This window comes from Colius striatus, chromosome 10 (assembly GCF_028858725.1).
Source record: "Colius striatus isolate bColStr4 chromosome 10, bColStr4.1.hap1, whole genome shotgun sequence".
In the NCBI taxonomy this organism is placed as follows: Eukaryota; Metazoa; Chordata; class Aves; order Coliiformes; family Coliidae; genus Colius; species Colius striatus.
The window spans coordinates 3,450,125-3,472,003 of record NC_084768.1 but is presented as its reverse complement, the minus strand read 5'-3'; the positions used below and the strand labels follow the sequence as shown (position 1 = coordinate 3,472,003).

General features: G+C 48.9%; 1 protein-coding gene across 2 annotated transcripts in view; it reads left to right on the top strand.

Moving 5' to 3' along the window:
- Positions 1-14,120: 14,120 nt before the first annotated feature.
- Positions 14,121-21,879, top strand: part of JAK1 (Janus kinase 1) — a 62,446-nt gene continuing 54,687 nt past the window's right edge. For both annotated transcript variants that reach the window (XM_062003224.1, XM_062003223.1), the window contains exon 1: positions 14,121-14,319. The gene's annotated coding sequence lies outside the window, so the exon portion shown is untranslated. The remainder of the gene's footprint in view (positions 14,320-21,879) is intronic.

Genomic DNA, 21,879 nt, shown 5'->3' with positions numbered 1-21,879 from the left:
AGGATCCCCCCAGTCCCAGATTGATGCCAGCCTTCTGAAATCAGTAGCATTTTTATACTGGAATGACACAAAGACATCAATGCAAGAGCAAAGGTTTCATGAGCTGTGCAGCTTCCTTTACAGGAGCCATGGTTGCATGGACAGGATCGATTAGTGGGGTTTTTTTTTTACCAAGTTTGAATTTTTTCTAGCAACAGCTGACTCTCTAATGATTAATCCACAGGCAGTGGTTGAACTGGCAGGTTTTGGGGATGTGCGTTGGAGTCCTGCGTGCCATCTGAACGTCAGCATTGTGTAATCTGTTGACTGTCCCCTTTTTTTATGTAATGTATGTTCCTGGTTTGTTTAAAAACGTACAAATATTTTTTTTCCACTGCGTGCTTCTCCTCGGATCTTTCGTGTTTGCCTCTCCGTTGCCCTCTTGAGTTAACAACTTGTCAAGGCACCGTTTCGATAGCTGGATCCAGCCGAGCGTTACGTATTTCTCGCTTTTAAAAGCAGTCTCCGTGGCATCTCGGGACGTGCTCTTCTCCAGGTGAGTTGTTGGAGAGTGTTAAGGCCAGTTTGGGGAGTTTCTGCTCCCTCCTGGTGGAAACAGCAGAGCAAGCTTGTGCCATGGTGATGGTGAAGTCCATCAGCATCCTAAATGAGCTTTTTTGTAACACCTTTACTTTCACTGTGTAAAACTGTTGCATGTCCTAAAGTCGTCTGAGAACTCGATGTGTTTGATGCCCTGAACCAGAGAGGGAGTGTGTTTAGAAGCAGCTCCTCCATCTCTTCAGCGATGCCTGTTTTCAGGGAAGAGGAGGAGGGGGGGGGAAAAAGAGGGGGTGAGGTTGATGTGAGCTTATAGTTTAACTACTTGGCAGCAGAATTGTTTACTTCACAATGTTGTGTGTGGCTCCTATGACCTGAAAACGCTGTCAGCCTCCTGGGAGCACCTCAAGCATTTAGGGCCCCCTTCCTTCCCCTCGCCCCAGCCGCAGGGGGTTGGGGGCAGAGCTGGCTGCCTAGCGCTGGGCACTGCTCCCAGTGCAGGCTCCAGAGGTGCCTGTGACAAAGCCCAAAGAAGCCCAGGGGAGTGTGTTTGCAGCCCTGTAGCATTTACTGGCGAGAGCAGCGTGGCGTGGGCACGGCGCTGCCCTGGTGCTTGCACGATCGGTGACCCCGCTCCTCGGCGTCGCTCCGTCACCTTACCCGGCCCTCTGCCATCGTACCCACTGCCTGTCTGGTTCATGACATTCAATACTTGAGTAGCATAAACCAAGTGCTGCTGCCTAGCTCGTGGGAATTTTAAGGGGGAGAGAGGGTTGCCCCCAATCTCCCTAGTGTTATCTGTAGAGGGGTTAGTGACCCTTTCTCTGTTCAATCCAGCGCTGCTGGATTTGGCTGGAAGAAGCTGCTGCTTATAAACACTGGAGCTGCATTGCAGAAGCCACCGTGGTCATTAAGGTCATGCTAATTATCTGGCTAATTTTCTGGACTGGAACCTCAGATGCAAAGCCACTTGTGTGAAATGCTGCTGAGCCTTCTGCCGGGCAGCTGGGCACTTCCTGGGGGTGATGCCGGGTTTGCCAGACGCGGATGTGAGGAGGAGACGGAGGAGGTGCCCGCTGGGCCGGGCAGTGTTGCCGAGGGGCCACAATGACTGACAGGCTGCCCTGGCTCAGTTATCACAGTGCTGATGCTGTCTCTTGTAAAGGTACAGTACTGTGATAACTGAAGGATGGCAGCCATCTGAGCTTCGCAGGGCCCCGGGCACTGACTGGCACAGCAGCCTCTCGCTGAAGCGGAGCGTGCTCGTTTTAAATGGACCTAAAATCAAAGGTTAAGAACACTTAATGTTTTGTTTAAATAAAGTTTATGCTTTCTCCAGTACTTTTTAATTGAGAGTTTGCCTGTTCACTGACTGTTTTGCCTTGAAAGATCTTCCAGAGATGCTGTGCTTTGGAAACGTCCAGCGACGGTTCAGAAAGCAGGCTCCTTTTTTAGGCACACTGTAGTACTTGTTGGTAAAGAGATCCCAATCTTGGCTCACCTGTCTCCTAACTGGTTTTCTGTATGTCTCAGTATGTGGAAATAGGTGGTGGGGGACAGGTTATTTCACAGCCAATTGCAGTGGGTTGTTGGTGATGGAGCTGGCCCAACTCCTCGCAGGGTTTGCTTGGGGCCTCTCACGCCAGTCCCAAGTAGTTTCTGTAGCAGTGTCATCAAAATAACTAGAATGCACGAGGGTTTTCAGGGAACCTGCCCTTGGCCAAAGCTGTTCTGTGTGTGTTTTATTTCTTTAGTGCTGTGTGCATGAAATGGTGGTGGAAGGCTGTGGGTTTATCTGTCCCTGCCTCAGGGGCTTGGGGTGGGGGAGGCAAGGTGCAGCAGCGTGAGCCCAGGCTGCAGTGCTGGGACATGGCAGCAGAGGGGCCCCGTGGGCTATGTTACGTAGGAGAATGTGAAATTGGAGTTCAGGGGTTTTGTTTGTTTTCATCAAACAAGCAGAGACCTGCAGATGTGTTAGTACAGTGCCTGTTCCCCAGATCCCCCCCCTCCCCCCGCCCCGAGGAAGTGCCTGGCCCTCAGGCTGTTGAGGCTGAGGCAGCACTTTGCAGAGGTCACAGTTTATCCTTGATACCAACATGAAGAGTGGTCATTAACCCAGCATTGTTTAGAAAACTCTTCCTTCTGGGATAGATGATTCATGATTGTCCAGGGCTTTGCCCTGTGCTTCTCTGCACAGCCCTGGCTACTGCTTGCTGCTCCAGGCATTAGCTCAACCAGCAATCTGCTCCAAGATGGCAATTAGATAGTTTGTGTTGGTTTTTTTTCTCTCTGCTCTTCTTTAGTGGAAGGCACTGGTGCCAGACTGTGCTGCTGGCTGTGTCTGTGGGCCCAGACGGGGTCGGGGCTGTGCAGCTGTGATGGAACATTTTGGCAGTGTGCGTCATTTAAACAGGGGAAATTAGTACTGCTGTAACGATAGCAGCTTGAGTGTGTTTCTGGGGGAGGACTCTGTTGTACTAAAAACTCAGCAAATGATAAAAAGGACATCCTGCTACCAAGAGTTTTAAGTTCTAGATAGATTAAAATCTGAGCAGAGTCAACCATCAGCTTCCTTTCTGCCTCTTTCTGAAGGCTGCAAGGGACCCCCTCGACCTGGGCAGGAATATGGTCATCCTGAAGAGAAGAGGCAGTCATCTCCTGCAGTGCAGCCATCCCTGGCCTCCTCTTCCTTCACATGTCCTGCCACGCTCTGGTTTGGGGTAGTGGATGAAGGAGAGAGGAGGAGCTGTGGGCTCACAGGGGTGAGAGCGTTTGTAGGCTTGCAGGCTGGCTGGGGCTAGATTTCATCTCTTTTTAGCTCTTTCTGTTGTTTAGGAGCCAACAGGTTCTCAGGGAACATGTAGCCTCGTTCCTGGGAGAAAGACAGGTGACGGTGCAGCTGGGAGCTGGAGGTAGCATGGCCTTCAGCCAGGTCCTTCCAGGGCTGGTTCTGGGTGCTCAGTGACGAGCACAGTTGGGGTGCACAGTTGGAGTGCCGACTTGTACTAGAAACTGAAAAGTTCTTGACCTTCCCACGGGGGAATAAGATAAAAACTCAGAGGCAAGTGTTGTGGGCCAAGTCCAAGGAATAAGGTTCCTCACTACCGAGCCTTGGGTCAGAGTGGAGGGTTAATGACCAACCCGTGTGGTTCAGTGGGACGTGCAGCAGGGCTGCTCACCGTGTACTGCAGCACACGTCGAGTGCTGGGGAGAGAGAGCAAAGAGCCTGTTGAGATGACATGTGCCTCTGGCTTCAGATTGTGATTCTCATTTCCTGTTACAAGAAGTACAGCTTCGAGCTCTGGCTTGGGACAGGAACTGAAACACTATCTGTGCCTGAAAACAACACCTCTCCCATCAGATTTGCTGGGAGCCTTTATCTCCCTCTCTAGCTCAGCAGATAGAGAGGCAACCTCTCTTTCCTGTAACTTCCTACTGATACTGCAATGGGATGGACAACTTATAAATACTAGTGGGTCTGCTCTGGCTAAATATTGCTACACACAAACAATGCCACTATCAAGTCTCTTTTGGCAGCGAGGCACTTCCTCCCACAAACTGTGTTAAGGCAAGATGTAAACAACGTGCATCCAGCAATACCTCACATCACTTTCTGCTCGAAAATACGGTCTCTGAGGGCCATCCCTGTGCTGATGAAGCTTTCTGTTACGTGTGGGTTTGATCTCAAGGCAAGGCAGTTTGCTTGTGACACGTCTCGGCTGTCATTCCAGATGGATTTGTTCTAACCCGCTGGTGCTCAGGCTTTTTCATCAGGAAAGTCCCTTTTTCCCATCTGGAGGCCGTCGCCTTCCCACCCACGTTTCGCGTGAGAAGAGCAGCAGTTCTGCTCCTGCGACGGCTCCTCGGGGCTGTGAGGCTGCAGACAAGAAGGACTGTTCTGTTCCTGGCTCTCAGCCACAAACCATCCTGCTCTGAGCAAGCTGACCAGCTGCTGTTGGCTTCAGACAACAGCAGGATGAAAGACTTCCAGGTGGAGATGTTGCCTTTCACAAAAATGCTCTGTTTTAAAGGAAAAAGTTGAATTTCTCTTACCATTAGTGGCAAGTGTCAGTACCAAAAAGCCTTGTTTTAGCTCTACTAAAGTAAAAAGAACCCTTCCCAACAGAGATTTGAGGTCCAGCAGTGCCCTGTACGAATCAGACTTTTAACTGCTCTTTGTTCAAATCATTTCTGGCTGGTGCAGAGCACTTGAACTTTAATCCAGGCCTTCTTGAACCGTCTTTGCAGTCAGGCTTCTCGATCTGTAATGTCCCAATATGTGTAAATAGCAGATTTAGAGCAGGTTAAGCATTTTCAGAATGTGAGCCTGGGGGTGTTTTAGGGCCATGGGGGAGTGGTGGGCTTGGCAGTGTTGGGCTTAATGCTTGGACTCAGTGAGCTTATTAAAGGTCTTTTCCAACTGAAATGGCTCTATGATTCCATGTTGGACCAAGTGGAATGGAAAAACCCAAGTTGCTGAAGACCCTGGTGCTGCCTGTTTGTGTGATCACAAACATCACCAGCTCGGCCACGCGACGTGCTTTTCCTTCAGAGCAATCTTCTTGGCATGCCAGCTCCAAAAACTGCTCACTTAGAGTACCCTGCCTGCAAAATTTCATCAGCCTAACGAGAATTCACCATTATTTGTTCATTACAGATACGCTCAGCTGAACTGTGGGCATATTTTCACATTCTTAGGGGGAAAATGGGATGTGCTGGAGCTGCGTTACCACTCTTGCTGCTCCGGGGGGAGTGCTGCCATTGCTGTCTCCCTCCCATTCCCTGCTGAGGGGTCTGTTCCCACTCCATGCAAATGCTGGGCAGGAACACTAATGGCATTGAATCAGGTGCCTTTACTGGGAAAAGCAGTCCCCAGGAGTGCTGGGTGAACATGATTGTTTTCTCCTTTCAGCATAAAGTGTTTCTGACTCTCTGGAGATGGCTACGACCTGCTTTGTTGGATAATCTCTAAAGCCCATGTGTTGTGTCATTAGCTTGCTTCGCAAAGGGAGATTGGTGACTTAAATTGATGTGTGATTGGGAACAAAAAATGCCCCTCAGGAACTGAGTGTTTCAGTGTGGTGTAGTGTCTAAGTTACTTGTTATCATTTCTGTATTCAGGCAGATGATAAAGTCAAGATTGTGCAACTTAGTACTTGATTTGCTCTTAGTAACAGTTCACAGGAGTAGGATGTGAGTAGCATGTGGAGTAACTGTTACACCAGATCGTTCTGGGCTCATGTTAGAAGCTTTCTGGGACCAAATGGTGCTGGAGCCAGAGGGAAAAATCCCTCTTGACTCCAAAGGCTCAGACCTGTACCTCAGATCATAGGTGAAGCTGTGATCCCAATCTCAAGTTCCCCATTGGTGAGAGCTGCACTTGGTCTGTTTGGGTTTCGTTTTTTGTGACAGACACAGCTGTGCACCTGACATTGGAAAGAGCCTCATTCTACCGTAGCAGAAAACAGGGACAAAAAGAGTTTGTGGCTGCTCAAGGGGGCTAAACAGCTCTTGATTGGGATGGATCCCTGGATCTTCTGAAGTCAGGTACTACAGCCTCAAAGGTAGCTCAGGACATGTCAGTCCCCAGTGCTGTACCCTTACCCATCTCCTTAAGGCAAACTGGATAGGATTTGGTGCTGTGCTGCTGGTGGTCAACCGTGCCAACGGAGCACAGCAGTTACAGTGTGGCAGCTTGTGGTGCAGGAGGGCTGGTGAGGGCAGATGTTAGCACCACTCCTTCTGCCACAGTTTGCTGCCTCCTCCCTGCAGTGAACGTGAGAGCTCACTATCAACTGCCCTCCATTTTAATTAACTCCAGAAGCAGGCAAAGTACACTGAATAATTCAAGAGAGACATGTGTTTAAACATTTGCACAAGCTTCAGATTCCTTCTGCCTAAAAATAAGTCTGTGAGAATGCAAATGATTCCTGTTTGAGGTGTTGGTAGATGGACAACAGAGCCATTGACTCCATCCTAATGCCATTATGTTGCACCACCTGAGCAGACACCATCTGTGAGTCTTGTCCTCGCTGCTGAGTCCAACTTGGACCTGATCATGGTGGAAGGTTTGAGGAAACGTGTCCAGGGCTATACAGACAAAGGCTGCACCAGCACAGACAGCTTTGGTCTGGTGGTAGCAAGGAGCCCTGGAGAAAGGGCTTGTAGAGGAGTAGGTGAAGTCTTTAACAGATCTGCACATTGCTGGCTTTAATTGTCCCTCTGAAGTCTTCTGGGGGAAGTGGATGAAGATGCATCAATCCCTTTCCCTTCTGGGGGAAGTGGATGAAGATGCATCAATCCCTTTCCCTTCTGGGGGAAGTGGATGAAGATGCATCAATCCCTTTCCCGTGGAAGGGCACTGATAAGGGCTGTGCCCGCCTAGGTGGGCACAGATCAGCGGAGACAGCGTGAGAGGCTCCATACTGATGTTTCTGGTGTGTGCCCAGGGTGGCCTGCTGATTTGGTGGGTTTCAGATGCAAGTGGTTTCCTCAAACACGTTGGCTTCACGTTCCCAGAGTGATTTAAAAAGTCACGTGTTGGTTTTAGGGAAATTTCCACCCGGTGCAGAGCAACAGCGTCTCAAAACAGCACGTGCTGCCTCCCCTCCAGCATCCAAAGCCTTGGTGCATTCTGCTTTGAAATGCACTGCTCCAGGGGACTCTGGAAATTCCAGCTTCCAGAGGCTTATTGCTAATGAAGCCTAATTAATTTGGGATGTAAATGTGACAGGCCTCTGCAGTTGCATTTGCATCCTCATTAAAGGAAAAATTCACAACCCACCGTGGGTGTCTTATCTGAAAATCATTAGAGGAACAGTGTGTCTATTTAGTTCCTTTTCAGTCTCAAGATTTTTTACCTTGTCACCCCTTTAAATGAGGTAAGTTAAAGGAAATGCAACCACAGCCTTTTAAAACAATTGCACAGAATATGGCGTGTTTCAGTCCAGAGGAAGCGAGCAGGAGCAGAGTGACATGGGATGGGAGAAAAAGCCTACACTGCTTTCCAGCTCCATAGGCTTAATGGAATAAACCAGAAACAGCAGCTATTTTTACCAGATTTTTTATTGCAACCCAAATGCTCTCGGTACATTTGAAACCCACAGCTAACAATATCCAAATGCACTGTAACAATTATCCTCTCTCTGTAGACCGTGCCATTTAAATGCAACCCGGGATGACAGAGACCAGCCTGAACCTCACCTTTGTCTGTCTCTAAGATCACTGTCACCTTTCATTTTTCTCTTCCCATACCCTTTCCCAACAGCCACACAGTCCTGCTGAATCAACAACGCACATGATTAAGCAGGATGATGGGAGGAAGGCAAAGACTGAGGCACTGAGCTCCTGATGGTGATGGGGAAAACTCCACATTTCTCCAGATTTGGAGTTTGTTTTGTAGAATCATAGAATGGTGGGGGATGGAAGGGACCTTTGGAGATCATCCAGCCCAACCCCTCTGCAGAAGCAGGGTCACCTAGATCAGGTCACATAGGAACATGTCCAGGTGGGATTTGAGAGAAGGAGCCTCCACAACCCCTCTGGGCAGCCTGTGCCAGGGCTCCCTCACTGAAACACTCAAACAGTTTTTTCTTATGTTTAAGTGGAACTGTTTGTGTTCCAGCTTCATCCCATCACCCCTTGTCCTGTTGCTGGCTGCTATAGAAAAGAGGGATGTCCCAACCTCCTGACACCCACCCTTTAGATATGTGTAAATGTTAATAAGATCCCCCCTCAGTCTCCTCTTCTCCAGACTAAACAGCCCCAGGTCCCGCAGCCTTTCCTCGTATGAAAGATACTCCAGTCCCCTGATCATCTTGGTGGCCCTGTGCTGGCCTCTCTCCAGCAGTTCCCTGTCCCTCTTGAGCTGAGGAGCCCAGAACTGGACACAGGACTCCAGATGAGGCCTCACCAGGGCAGAGTAGAGAGGGAGAAGAACCTCCCTTGACCTGCTGCCCACACTCTTGATGCCCCCAGGCTGCCATTGGCTTCTTGCCCATGAGGGCACGTTGCTGGCTCATATTTAGTTTATTATTAATCAGGACTCCCAGGTCTCTCTCTGCAGAGCTGCTCTCCAGCAGGTCACCCCCAGCCTGTCCTGGTGCAGGGGGTTGTTCCTTCCCAGCTGCAGGACTCTGCCCTTGTCCTTGTTGAACCTCAGGAGGTTCCTCTCTGCCCAACTCTCCAGCCGGTCGAGATCCTGCTGAATGGCAGCACAGCCTCTGGGGAATCAGCCAGTGCTCCCAGTTTGGTGCCAGCAGGGAACTTGCTGAGGGTACACTCTGAGGGTTATAGAAATGCTGTGTGCTCCAGGTTACCTGTTTTCTCAGAGACAGAGCACCTGCTCTCAGATACTGGACACTGACCTGAGAAATGCCCCCACCACATAAAGAACCTCTGTGATCTGTGGGCCACGAGGGATGGGAATCAGTGTTGGGTAAAATTAGAGAAAGGCAAACGCTTTGGTGACAACCTAAAACCATTTAATTCTTGCTCTGGTTGGGGTCAGTACTCTGCCTCATCCCTCCTTAGCAGCAGACCCACCTCCAGTTTCACTTGGTGCTAGACTTGCCCTTAGGGAAGCCAATTGTTGCACACAGAGCTTTTTGTGAGTTATATCTATCTATCTGTATGGGGCTAGTGTATAAACAAGTGTGTCTAGCTCTAGTGGTGTGGCTGGCAGGCAGCCCAGCAGCAAGTGGGTCCCCATGAACTGTGCCAGCACCAAACTCATCCTCCTGGAAATGGCCCCACTGGGAAGCAGATGAGCTGGAAAAAATGCATTTGAGGTTCTGGGCAGTATTGATTTGCCTTTGTGTGTTTTATTAGTCTGCTTCAAGCACAATAAAAAGGTGCTCACAGCATGAGTCCAGCTTCAGTGGAAGGGGAATGAAAAGTGGGATTTGGAGCTGGACACCAGCACCAGCAGCACCACACTGCTCCATTATGTCTCAGAGGAGCTTTGGCAGAGAAGCCAGATGTAAGCTACGTGGGTTGCAGTGTGCCAGCTGTAACTCCATCCTTTGCAGCTTCTCTACAGCTCGTTACATAAACCTGGCTTCTGCTTCAGAACAAGTGGTCATAAAGTGTACTTTTCAGTAGAGAAATCTGGGGGGGAGGGAATGCAAATAATGCCTTTGGTTTGGTAAGAGGACAAAGAAGAACCAGAAAGGTGGCAGTGGGAGAAAAACAGACGCTGAAGGCAAGCAGCAACATGAACACACCTGATGCAGGACTGAGACACGGCAGCTCCAGAGCTTGGAGAGAAGCAAGTGAACTCCAGCCCTCCAGCCAGGGAAGTCGGGAACTGGAGCTCTGTGTTCCAGCTCCTGCACACCGCTGTGCCAGCTCGCTTCAGCCTGCACAAGCAATCCCCCTGCAGCTGCCACGGCGCCCTCAGAACAAGGGCTGCTTTGGATGGGCACAACCTATTAAGTTTCTCCTTTTTCAAAGTAGATTTAGACTCCTAACATGAAGTACCTCTGCTTCCCCAAACTGAGATTATTGAAAACCCCACTTAGCTTAAAAACAAAGGGGGCAGAGCACAGTGTTTAGAAGTGTTGAACAGTGCAGAAGCAATGCACACATTCCTGATGTCTCAAAATAAACGCTCCCACTCGCCTCTCCAAGTAGAGACAAAGCACTCTGAAAACAGTGTCACAAACAGGGTTTCATGCATGTTGTGTGAGCACAGGAAGTTAAAGTCAGCAACAGATCAGATGAAAGAAGTTGTACACTTGCATGTCTATTTATACAGCTCCCATGGCAAGTGCCACCCTGTCGCTGCAGCAGCCTCACTGTCTCTAAGCTATTGCACAGTGATGGTGTACAGCACTATTAGTTACTTCACCAAGGGGAAAACGTGACAGGGAGCAGGATGCAGGGGGAATTCACCTGATGGGCACCCAGTGGGTGGTCTGGAGAACCTACAGTTGTGACCACTGTATGCCTGACCCGGGGACAGGCTGAGGACAGCTCCTGCTCTGAAAAGTAACTGTGAAGTGAAAAGATCACTTTGGCTCATCTTGAGGACAAAAATGCTTGTCCTACTGTGCTCTGTAACTCCAACCTCTTTTTTTCCTGTAGATAAAAATGGAAGGATATTCCTCTTTCTAAAAGAAACCCCAATGTTAAAAGCCAAAGTCTAATTTGAGCAGCACTGAACACAGGCTGACACTCTGCAGAAGCATACAAAAACACAGGGAATTACACTCAGAGCACTTTCTAGTACTACCACAGTCTAAGGGATTGCTGGCATTGAAAGCCAGTGGCCCATTTTACAAGTGACACAGTGCCTCTGCCTTCATTACCTCCTCCTGGTCTTCACTAGTATGTGTGAGAAGAACCAGGCTCCAGAAAGTACTGCCAGGAACAAATCAATGACAAACTGAAACCACTTAGTGTTAAATCACATTTATGTAGAGGTGCAGCCAATCCCAAGATAATGGCATCAGTGATTTGAAGTGCTTTAGCATATGCAGGGCCCCTTGAAATGCCATGGGGAGAAAAAAGCACAGCTTTCTGAACTGTTCAAAGTGTTGTGAAAACATCACTGTTTCACAGGTGAAGTTTGGCTTCCAGGAGCTTGAAAAGCAAACAGCAGAGCAGGCAAGTGAGGGATCATTCAGGCACCAATCCCTTCCCCTTCTTTTAAAAAGGCTACAGGAGAGAGTTTGGTGTTTGGTTCACAACTACCAAGACAGTCAAGTCTAGTCATGTGTATTTTGTGCTTTTTTCTGTGGAAGATACCAAGTGCATCCTGGAAGCTGCAAAATAAAGAAGTACATAAGATAGAAAAGAATAGCTCTGCCCTGTCAGTGCCCCCCAGTACAGCACTTTCAGGGGAAAGCAAGATTTGTTTTGCATCAAAGGCCCTCCTTTTTTTTTACAGCTCTTTGGCAGCTCTTTATGGGCAAGAAAACTTATTCATCTACCAATACATGTGACAAATCCCTTAGAGAAACTGCTTTAAAGTCTTTAACACAAGATACCATCCTTGCCATAGGGTGGTGAAAGCAGACCACTTAGGGGATGGCTTGGAAACGCTCCCCTGTTATTAACATAGTTCTTGGAGTCATTTTTAGAAGCACATTGATTTTATCCCAGTTATGCACCACAGAACAACTAGTAGGAATCAGCAGACACCAGTGTCCTGACATGAAGGAGAAAAAGCAAAAAGCTCACATGGCAGGCAGGAGTAGGAGACTGAACTTGCAGTTTCTGGGAGACTGGAAGTGCTGTAGCAGCTCAGCCCCATTGTTTCAAGCAAGGTGTGTGAGCACGTGAGGCTTTAATTCTTGCTGAAGGACGTGGCCTGTGGGAGCCTGGGTCATTCCTGGGCATGGTCTTGGACTCTGGGCACCGATTCAGATTCAGAGGGAGGCAGAGGTAAAGCTGCTCTCCCCTGAGCTGCTGCAGCTACGAGCAGCCCCAGGCTAAACCCCTTATACAATCGTTCTGTCACAGCCACCTCCCTGGCTTTGCTTTGATTTACAGCTCTGAGCTGCAGGATTTAAGGACACTCGCAGCATCTACTGCTGTGCTGGGAAACGAGCCCTGTGTGTAAAGCATAAAGACCTGGGATGGTCCTTCAACAGCGACAAGTGCAGAGTCCTGCATCTGGGAAGGAGCAACCCCATGCACCAGGACAGGCTGGGGGTCAAACTGCTGGGGAGCAGCTCTGCAGAGAGAGACCTGGGAGTCCTGATTGATAATAAGCTAAATATGAGCCAGCAATGTGCCCTCGTGGCCAAGAAGGCCAATAGGATGCATCAAGAAGAGTGTGGCCAGTAGGTCAAGGGAGGTTCTTCTCCCCCTCTACTCTGCCCTGCTGAGGCCTCGTCTGGAGTCCTGTGTCCAGCTCTGGGCTCCTCAGCTCAAGAGGGACAGGGAACTGCTGGAGAGAGGCCAGCACAGGGCCACCAAGATGATCAGGGGACTGGAACATCTTTCATACGAGGAAAGGCTGCGGGACCTGGGGCTGTTTAGTCTGGAGAAGAGGAGACTGAGGGGGGATCTTATTAACATTTATCAATATCTAAAGGGTGGGTGTCAGGAGGTTGGGACATCCCTCTTTTCTATATTAGATAGTAACAGGACAAGGGGTGATGGGATGAAGCTGGAACACAAAAAGTCCCACTTAAACATAAGAAGAAACTGTTTCAGTGTTTCAGTGAGGGAGCCCTGGCACAGGCTGCCCAGAGGGGTTGTGGAGGCTCCTTCCTTGGAAGTCTTCAAGACCCACCTGGACATGTTCCTGTGTGACCTGATCTAGGTGACCCTGCTTCTGCAGGGGGGTTGGACTGGATGATCTCTAAAGGTCCCTTCCAACCCCTACCATTCTGTGATTCTATGATCTGGTATGTTATGGGGCATTAAAACCCACCAAGAAAACTGGTTTTATCATTATAAAGGCAAAGCCATGGGAAGGGCTAGAAAGAAAGTGAGCTAACCTATGGAAGCAAAGCCTCTACACATCTGCAGGGTTTGACCTCTCTTCTTCCAACCTTAGGCTCTTTTCTAACCTGAGTTAAGATTGCCAGAGTGGTGGAAACGTGGTGTGAGCACAGTGCTCTGCCCCACACTCACAGCACATGGTTAGGCCAGACCCAAGTGTGCCATGTGGCTGACGAAAAAGGTTAAGACAGTGCAAAACCCCTGAGGGCCGTGGGAAGAGACGGCTTGTTTCCCTCTTGGGAGAGGGGGAAAACAATCAGCGATTCTCTCTCTTTAGTTTGATAACAAGTTGTTATCAGTCTGAATTACCTGAAATGAGAGTGCATGTTTACCAGGGTGTTTTTTAGTGTCCAGTTTGGCTATCAGTGCAATATCCCCCAAAAGGCAGCAGCGGATCTGCTCATCTTTCAGAGGAAAATGCCAAATACGTGCGCATGTGTGTGAAGGGGAGGAATCAATTCATCGAACTGAATCATTTTCTTACTGACATTACTTCCCCTTGTGCTGTTTCCTGTGACTTTGAGAAGAGTTTGAAGCCGCAATGAAGACACCAGTTTCTTTTCTGCGCGGAGGGGAGGATGGGGCGTGCGCCCCCACATTGGGGTAAGCAGCTCAGTGTTTACACCAGCTCGTTCTCTGTGTGAGGTTAGAGGTAGGGTTGTAGGCTTTTGTTGATGGTTACCCCAATACTCGAGTAGCTGAGCCCATAGCACATCACACACTGGATATCTGCACAAGACCATGGCTGTGGCCTTGGCACTGGGGTGGAGAAGACAACCTCACAAGCTCAGCGTTGTCAAGAGCGGAGCCGGATCACACGTTGGCTGATGGGCGTTTTCCAGCACCTAAGTGAAACCTCCTCTCACCACAGCCGCTAAAGTCTCGCTTTACACCAGCCAGCTGACACATCCATTTGATCTCCCCCGGCTCTCTCCCTGGCCGGCTGCGGCCCCGCCGCCGCGACTTAACCACGGCCGTCCCCGCCGGGCCCGCTGGCCTCTGGGGGTTTCGCTGCCCGCCTGCCGACAAATGGCCTCAGCGGCGGGACCCAGCGGCCGCAGCTCCGCCTCGGCCCGGACGTGGCGAGGCCCCACCCCGGGGCGGGCCCGGCGCATGCTCCGCAGGCGGCCCCGCTGCCGCCGGACCGGGACCGCCGCCCTGCCGCTGCCGCCGCTGCCGAGCGTCCTTGGGCTTCGGTTTCGCACGCATCGAGCCGAGCCGGGCCGGGCCGCGCCTTGCCGCTCCCAGGCCCCGCGGCTGAGCGGCGCGGCCGCCCCGCGCCCGCCTCACGCCAGCCCCGCCGCCCGGCGAGGCGCGACGGAAGCGGTGAGTGGGGCCGGAGGAGGGGCCGGCGACCCCCGGCAGGGTCCTGGGCCGGGGGGAGCCGGGGAGGGTGGTGCGGACGGCGGCCGCTTCCTCCGAAGGAGGCTCCCGAGATGGCCGACGGTGCGGGGGCGGCGTGGGGCTTTCCCCGGCGGGCTCAGCGCGGCCGCCGGGCCCGGAGCCGGGCGTGCGGTGCTGCTGGGTTCCGGCGGAGAGACGCCGGGGCAGGCACGGGAGACGAGCCCGTGCGAGCAGCGCCGGGCTGGGAAGGGCTGTTCAGAGCCACGGTGCGGCGGGTAGCGACTCGCGGGAGGCCGCGTCTTGGTGCTGGGAGGAACCGGAATGAAATAACTTCGGTTCTGCCCGCTGGGGGAAAATGGGTGACGTTAAAAACAGTACCCGGGTGCTCAAGAGCGAGCTCGGACCCGCCGTGAGCTTATGGGAGCCCTCGGTCTTCTCTGCGAGTGGAGCTGCTTAGCTTGGAGCTTTCTTGCGCTTCTGTGCAAATTAAGGGCTTGGAAGAATCGTTTTGGTGCAGCTGTCAGTTCCTGTGTACGGGACAGAGACCCCTTTCTGGACGTCTTTCAGCCTCCCTCTGTGGGTGCTCCTTCCCCGAAGGGGGGTGACAGCCCTGGAGCAGTGAGGTCACCTGTTGTGTGGGTATCAGCCGCCCGAAAGGACAAGGGGGAAAGAAAGCGGAGCAGGTAACCTGGCAGTTGGCAAGTGCTGGCTGCTTTCCACCTTCTCCAGACACCTAAACATATCATCCTGCAGTTCCCACGTGGGACAACAACTGCTGTGATGTTTGGATAATCCTGGGAAGCTGAGATTTTCAAAATACTGTAAAAAAAAGCTCATATATGAGGAGAACCAGGATAGAAAAGCTGGAAACACGTCAGCCTTGCTGCTAACCGTACGGGCTGATGGTAGATAGGCAAATGGCAGTGGCTCAGCGTGGCAGGAGAGATGGGACCCAGCTCTGTTTAAGCAGACATCAAGTCTGTGCTTCAGCAGGAGGATGGGGTGATGCTGAGGAAGCGTTTGGGTAGTGGGGCTGCTGCTCTGGGGATTAGGGATGGGGGAGTGTATTTTGAGGCACAGAGGCCTAGAGGGCAGATACATCCAGTACAAGAAAGTTTGGGGTGGTTTTTTTTGTGTTTGGTTGATTTTTGGTGGCAGATAGAAATAATATGAGTTGTGTTGGGTGTTTAAACTTAACTCCAATTAGCCTCATGTAGCTCTTACTCATAGAAGAATCTACAGTTCTATTCTGGAGCAGAAGGTCTGTACATTGGTCTCGTTTAACTCGAGGCTGCCGAAGCTAGGTCTTAAGTTCAGTTTTGCCCGTATATGGGGAGTGGTAGGCATTTCCTCCTGCCACTTGTTTTTAAAGCACACAGGAAGTTGCACCTTGATCTGGGTTTGTGCTAGGTGACACTGGGACAGGTGCTTTGAAATACAGAGCCAAGCTGAGGACCTGCTGCTCATGTCTGAGCAGGCAAGAGCTCACATCAGCTCAGCCCTGGCCGTCCTCCGCCGCGTTAAAAGTGAGCGCTCACAGGCGGATTTTGTCAGTACGTTTTTAGTGATCCAGTTCTCCTTAAATATCTCTGCCCCAAAGCTCAGTGGAACAAAGAATATACTGTGCATGTACAGAGCAAAACTGCAAACATTTGACCTTTTGGAAAGGTTAGGTGAAAAACTTGTTACAAGTCACAGCGAGTGGGTTTAAGTTTGCACAAGAGGGTAAACACTGAACTGCACAACTTGGTGAACTCCTGGAAGTCTCCGCACTGCAAAGATCTTGCAGAACAGTTTCAAAGTGTCCTTTTGTGGGGTTTTTTTGAGAGATGGAGCGTGTAGGTTTCAAAGAGAGATGGATTCTGTAAGATTCAAACTGTTCAGGAACATGCTATGTCCAAACTGACATGTCTGTTCAGTGAGTTTCTTTGGAAGACAATTAGGAAGCAACACGTGGAGAGAACGACTAATACAAAAGCTCTGGAAAGCAAAAGTGGATCAATTGCAATGCAAAAAGCTGAAGTGTTATTTGAACACTTGAAGTAACACTTGAAGTGTTCAAGTGGCCAGACTGGCCAGACTCTGTGGGTAAAATCAACGTACCTTTTAAAGTAAGCTTGCTTTAATTCTTTCACCTTACCTGCTGCGGGGCTGGAAGGAATCCAGGGTTCTCGGTTGGAAGAATAACTCGTACTAATTCAGTAAGTTTAGACAGACTTTTCTGTAATAATAGAGTCTTGCAATTAGAAGACTGAACTCTCAGAAACCAGCTTCCTTTTTTTTGTGTAGAAGGGAAAAACTCTGTCTTCGTAGGCAGCCTTCTGACGGTGATGCCTGCTCTTACGAGCAGGAAGGTTTCATTTCTTTCCTACCACGTACCTCCCCGTCCTCCCTCGATATTTGAACATGAAACACCTTTTTTTTAACTGCAGAACTGGGCTCGGGTTTCTTGGCACTTTGCTGCTGCTTGACTTGGTATGAGGAAGAAAGGTTAAAAATACAACGCCAACCCAAATGGAGGACCCTTGCATCTGTATGCTGTGTCGGGCGTGAATTGCACGAGAAAAAGCTCTACTGTGTTTACACCAAGGGGATGGGGGAGAGGTTAAAGCTTTTACACATGCAAACAAAGCCTTAAGACTGGTTCGTGTTTAGATGTGAAAAGGATTGTTAGATGAGAGATGAATTGTGCTGAGAAGCCAGGTTACTGAGAGAAGACTGGGTTGAGTCTCGTGTCTTGTTTCGATGCAAGTCGTGTCCAAAGGCTATTGAAAATGACTAAACGTTTTCTTCTGGGTGACAAACTGGCACCATTCAAGTTGTTCTTTTGTAGCCTGGCTGACAGTTTGCAATTTCTTAAAGATCAGGCATTATTCCCGTAAACACACTCAGAATTGCTTTAGATCTGTAAAGCACTTAAAATGCAATTAGATTTCAGGTATTGGTAATGGCAAACGCTTGCCAGATTGATGGAAAATGGCTTTTATAGTCTAAACATGTGAGTCAGGTCAATTAGTCTGCCTTTTGCAAAGAAAGCTTTTCCGTGGATTGATCCTGCTCAGCTTTGCTGCTGGAGAGAGGCAAATATGCTTGAACCTCATCAGGAAGGAAAGTGGAGTCTCAACAGAATGGTGTTACGGGCGTTTGGCAGCTAAAGTGTTGCTTCCATCCATTGCTATAGTTTGTATACCTTAGGTGAAGTGACAGATGAGGGGGATCGTTCTGCTCGCTCGCTTGATGTCTTTTGCAGCACTTTGCAGACTCTTGTACAAGTTGGTTGCAATTTCTCCTGATTGAAATTGGAGGGGAGAGAAGAGAAGAGAAGAGAAGGAAGTGTGATTTAGTGGTTTCAGTGTCCTGGCCTGATGACAACAGGTGGATTTTTAAGGAACAGGCCCTGATGTTTTTCTCCATGCTGAAGTGCTTATAAAACAGATTTACTGGCTAGAGTAATTCTCATTTTCCCCCTGAACTGGTTAAATACATGTAACAGAAGTGGCATAACTGACAGAAAAACTGAATTACAGGAAACTAGAAGTGCAGCTTCTAAGTGGAAAAGTATCATCTGTACCGCTGATACTGCATATCACAGCCTTTACCGTCCTCTGACGCTGTAGGAGTTGTTTGATAAGTGGCATGTGCATGGTTCCCTGTGTGTTATGTGGTTAGGACTGCACTTCTAAACAGCTGGCCCATAAAATTCTTCTGCTAGCCTTTTTCCCCACCCCTGCAGAATGTGAAAGGTAAGATGGGAAATAAAGGAAAAGGACTGCAGGTCGATGCAGAAGCAGAGGATGTATACAACATCCTCAACTATGGGGCAAGGTAGTGGGGAAAGCCTGGGAAGAAACCAAACTGGAGGTTGGGTGTTTTTTTATTAAGAGGGTCTTACCTGCAGGGTTAACATTCTGAACAAGTGCTGTTAGACCGTTTTCCTATTCTTTGGTGGCTCTGTATTAGAGCCAGGGGCTTGGTGTTGCTGTTGATTCTGCTTTGTCAGCGGTTCTGATAGTAAACAACCACCTTTCCAGAAATGCCAAGTCTCTGTTCTGCTGTAGCTATGGAGCTCCCAAGCAGCAGCAGGGACTTGCTGGTAAAGGACAAGCGACTGGCTTCAAGGAACTCCTCCATCATAAATGCACCTTTCTGATGGTTTTGCTCCATGAAGTATTTTGGGCTTCTACTCCTTTGAAGCTGGTCTGCTACATAAAGCAGGGTCTGCTAGTAAATGCAATAAATTCAGTGGTTAATGCTCTGTTTTCTGCCTCTTGAAGAATGAAGGATTTACCATGAGTTGGGACTTCAGTTGCCTGTGTGTGTACTGGAGGACGGGGCAGGAAGGTTCACAAAGATAAGGAGTCAGTCTGCAGGTAGATAAGCATATAATGTGGCACCTGATGGGTTTAGAAGCCTGGAAGGTGTTTTAATCTCAGCTGTGTCACTGGCCAGTTGCCTTGGCTTTGACTGAGTAACCTCTTAATTCCTGCGCGGTGTTTCTCTCCCATTCTCTCCTGGAAATGCTGTATTCTCTCCCCAAAGGCTTAATTCCCTTTGAACACAAAACCCAAGTGACAGCTGCCATTCACACTTCCAAGAGAAAGTCCCAAAGGAACGTTTGCATGTTCCCCAGTCTGTGGTAGGCAGTCTCCCTTGTTTGCAGACTGCATCTGAGAGGGACCCTGACCTGTTGAGACCAAGACATGAACAATATGCAAGTTTTTGGTGATTTTTGAACACTGAGTACCGTTTAAACTGTTCCTCGAGTGTTTCATTTCCAGTCGTTTCCAACTATTTGAAGACTGAGTGGAGTCTGGATTGCTCATCAGGTGGCCCAGTTGGAATTTAGCAGGGTACTGATCTACTTAATTTTCTTAGCAGCACTCTCAAGAATTGCCTTTCAAACTGGGGCACATTCTGTCAAAATAACTTTGTAGTCATCCACTTAAGATCTTTTAATCTGCTTAATTTTACTAGCTGGAAGTTGAGATTGAGGTAATGCCAACTCAGGTTATTTTGAAGAGGAAATTATTCTGTTCAGCCCAGAAGGTTGCACCTAGATCTGCTGGGAGAGCTACTGTGCCAAGGACTGTGCTGGAGGGAGCGCTTCTGGAAAAAATCCTTACACCTTTCCTGGCAGGAGGAAGATCTAAGCCTTCTCCTTTTTTTTAGATAAGGGAAATGAAGATGCCAGATCTGTGACTTGGACAGGGGGCTCAGGGAGGAGAGGGAACGCTTGCAAGAGCTCTGTTTGGGCTCAGGGAGGAGAGGGAACTCTTGCAAGAAATTTGTTTGTGTGTTTTTCAGGAAATTAATTTGGCAGAACTCATTTTGAGACACTAACAGCACAAAGAGATACATTAAACGAAACAAACATTAAAAGCCTTGGCACTTGGACAGTCTAAATAACTTCCTGTTGCTTGCCATACAGAAATGCCTGCGCTGCACGCCTCTGGATGTGACAGAGGGCAGTAACAAATTCAAGGCAGGTCTTTTTGTTTCATGGCTGGTTTGCTTTGGGTTTTTATGATAAAGCTCTAATAGTTTGTAGGACATTAGATATTTAAGCAGGGGAAGGAAGTAAGAAAAGAACCATCTAGCTTAAGTGTTGCACTAGGCTCAGTCTTTTAGAGGTAAATCTGCTATTTCCCTTTTTCCTTTATCCCTGGGATATCAAGGTCTTTTTAAGTCAAACTGGTGGCTTCCTGCGTGGAAAACAAGTGTGGCCACCCTCAGTTCTGAGGTTTTTGGTCAAGAACAACTCTAAGCAGGCATTTGCTGTTCACTTTGTTTGGTTTTCTTGTACAGTTGGTGTCTCTTGTGTTCACTGAAGGTGCACAAGAAGTAACCTTTCACTTCCTGAACGCTTCTGTATTTCACTTTTCCTCAAAGTCTGGCAAAACTGCTGCTAATAATTTTGAAATTGCCAGAGCTCATGTATTTAGAGAGTTTTAAAAGTTCAAAAGGTACCAGACAGTTAAAGCAGGGAGCCTGGCTTGTATGAATCAGCCTCTCTTGTCACCCTGTGTGGCTCTATAACCTGTGCTGGAGCTTTCTGTTCTACAGGAGTTACCATCCCTTACACTCTGAAGCCAAAAGGTGCCAAATTTGCCTTTTAGCTTTTCACTGCTACTGATTTGTGCTGCAGTTGTGTCAAACTTTTCATCATTTGAATCTTCTACCCCTCGTTCTTAAGCTGAAAAAAAGACAGAGGTGCGTTTGGCTTCATTATAAAAGCAACAGCTTCAATTACAAACTTCAGCACTTGCTGCCTTCCACTGTTTCTGATTACCGTTAGGAACAGTCTGAAGGCTGTAAACTGGGCACCACGTTCTTCTGAAATGGGGTTAGAAGCTCATGACTCTTCTAACTGTCTTTCTGTTGTGCCTGGCCTGGGCAGAGAATGGCTTATGTGTATTTTGTTTGTCTGTTATGTATTGAATTTTAGAAAGTCTCTTAATAACTCTGTGCCCCAAAGTCAGGGAATAGTCAACAACTACCTAGATTCTGCACAGTGCTGGTATTGAGTTAGAGGAAAGGAGCTTGTTTGATTCCTGTTCTTTTGAAGGATCATAGCTGTTCATTGCCAAGAAAACTCCTCCTTGTGTTCCTGCTGCTACATCCTTACCCTCTTGAAGGGAAGATAGAGACTGTGTTTATTGATGGTAGAGGACATCTCTCCCATAGCCTGATGGATGTCATATATCGATGTGAGTCACCAGCACAAGCACTGCCAACTGGGATTCTCACCCAGGGGACTTGTCTTACCACCAGCATCACCTAGAAAAAAGAATCAGCTTGTGTTGTTTGATACTGGCATTTATTTTAGTAGTAATTCATGGCCATGAACAGATTTCTTCTAAGTGTGGACTTGATGAGTACAGGAGAGCATGGGTTTAATTTCACTGTGAAAGCCACAGCAAGTGAAAGGCCATGTGGGGACAGCAGACTTCATTTGTACAACAGAGCAGCTGTGTTCTGCCAAGTTACCAAAAAAACCCAGTCCTGCGGGTTTTGCAGTCCTTTCAGCTTCCTGTACATGTGACTTAGAACATGGCTAAGTTATGTGTCTTTGTAAGCAAGATACATCATCAAACAGAGGGCTCGCTCAGCTTAAAAGAAGGCATCTGAAATCCTGAGTGCTCGCTGTGTGACAGCACAGCCTTAGACTGCTAAGGCCAAAGATACCCGTCAGATTAGCTTGGTTGTGTAGAGGTGAACCATTTGCCCTTTGTTGATGTTGACATGAAGTTTACTTTGCAGTAAAAGTGTGTGATATCTCCAGGTTTAAGCACCCTGTGTGCTTCGAGGTTTGCTGTTGAATGCAGTGAGAAAGGAGCCCAGGTTTTTGTTAGCGTGTGTGTGAGGAGGGAGGAGGTGAGTGGTGCTGCCGAGGGAGAGGGCTCTGCTTTCATGTTGCAGATCACAGCAGCCTTATCTTAAGGCACTCCTGTTGTGGCATGTTACCCCTTCGGTTGAGCAACTAGTCTGCTTGGATGGATACCTGCTCCAGCTCAGGAAGACTTGTCATCAGCTCCCTCCCCT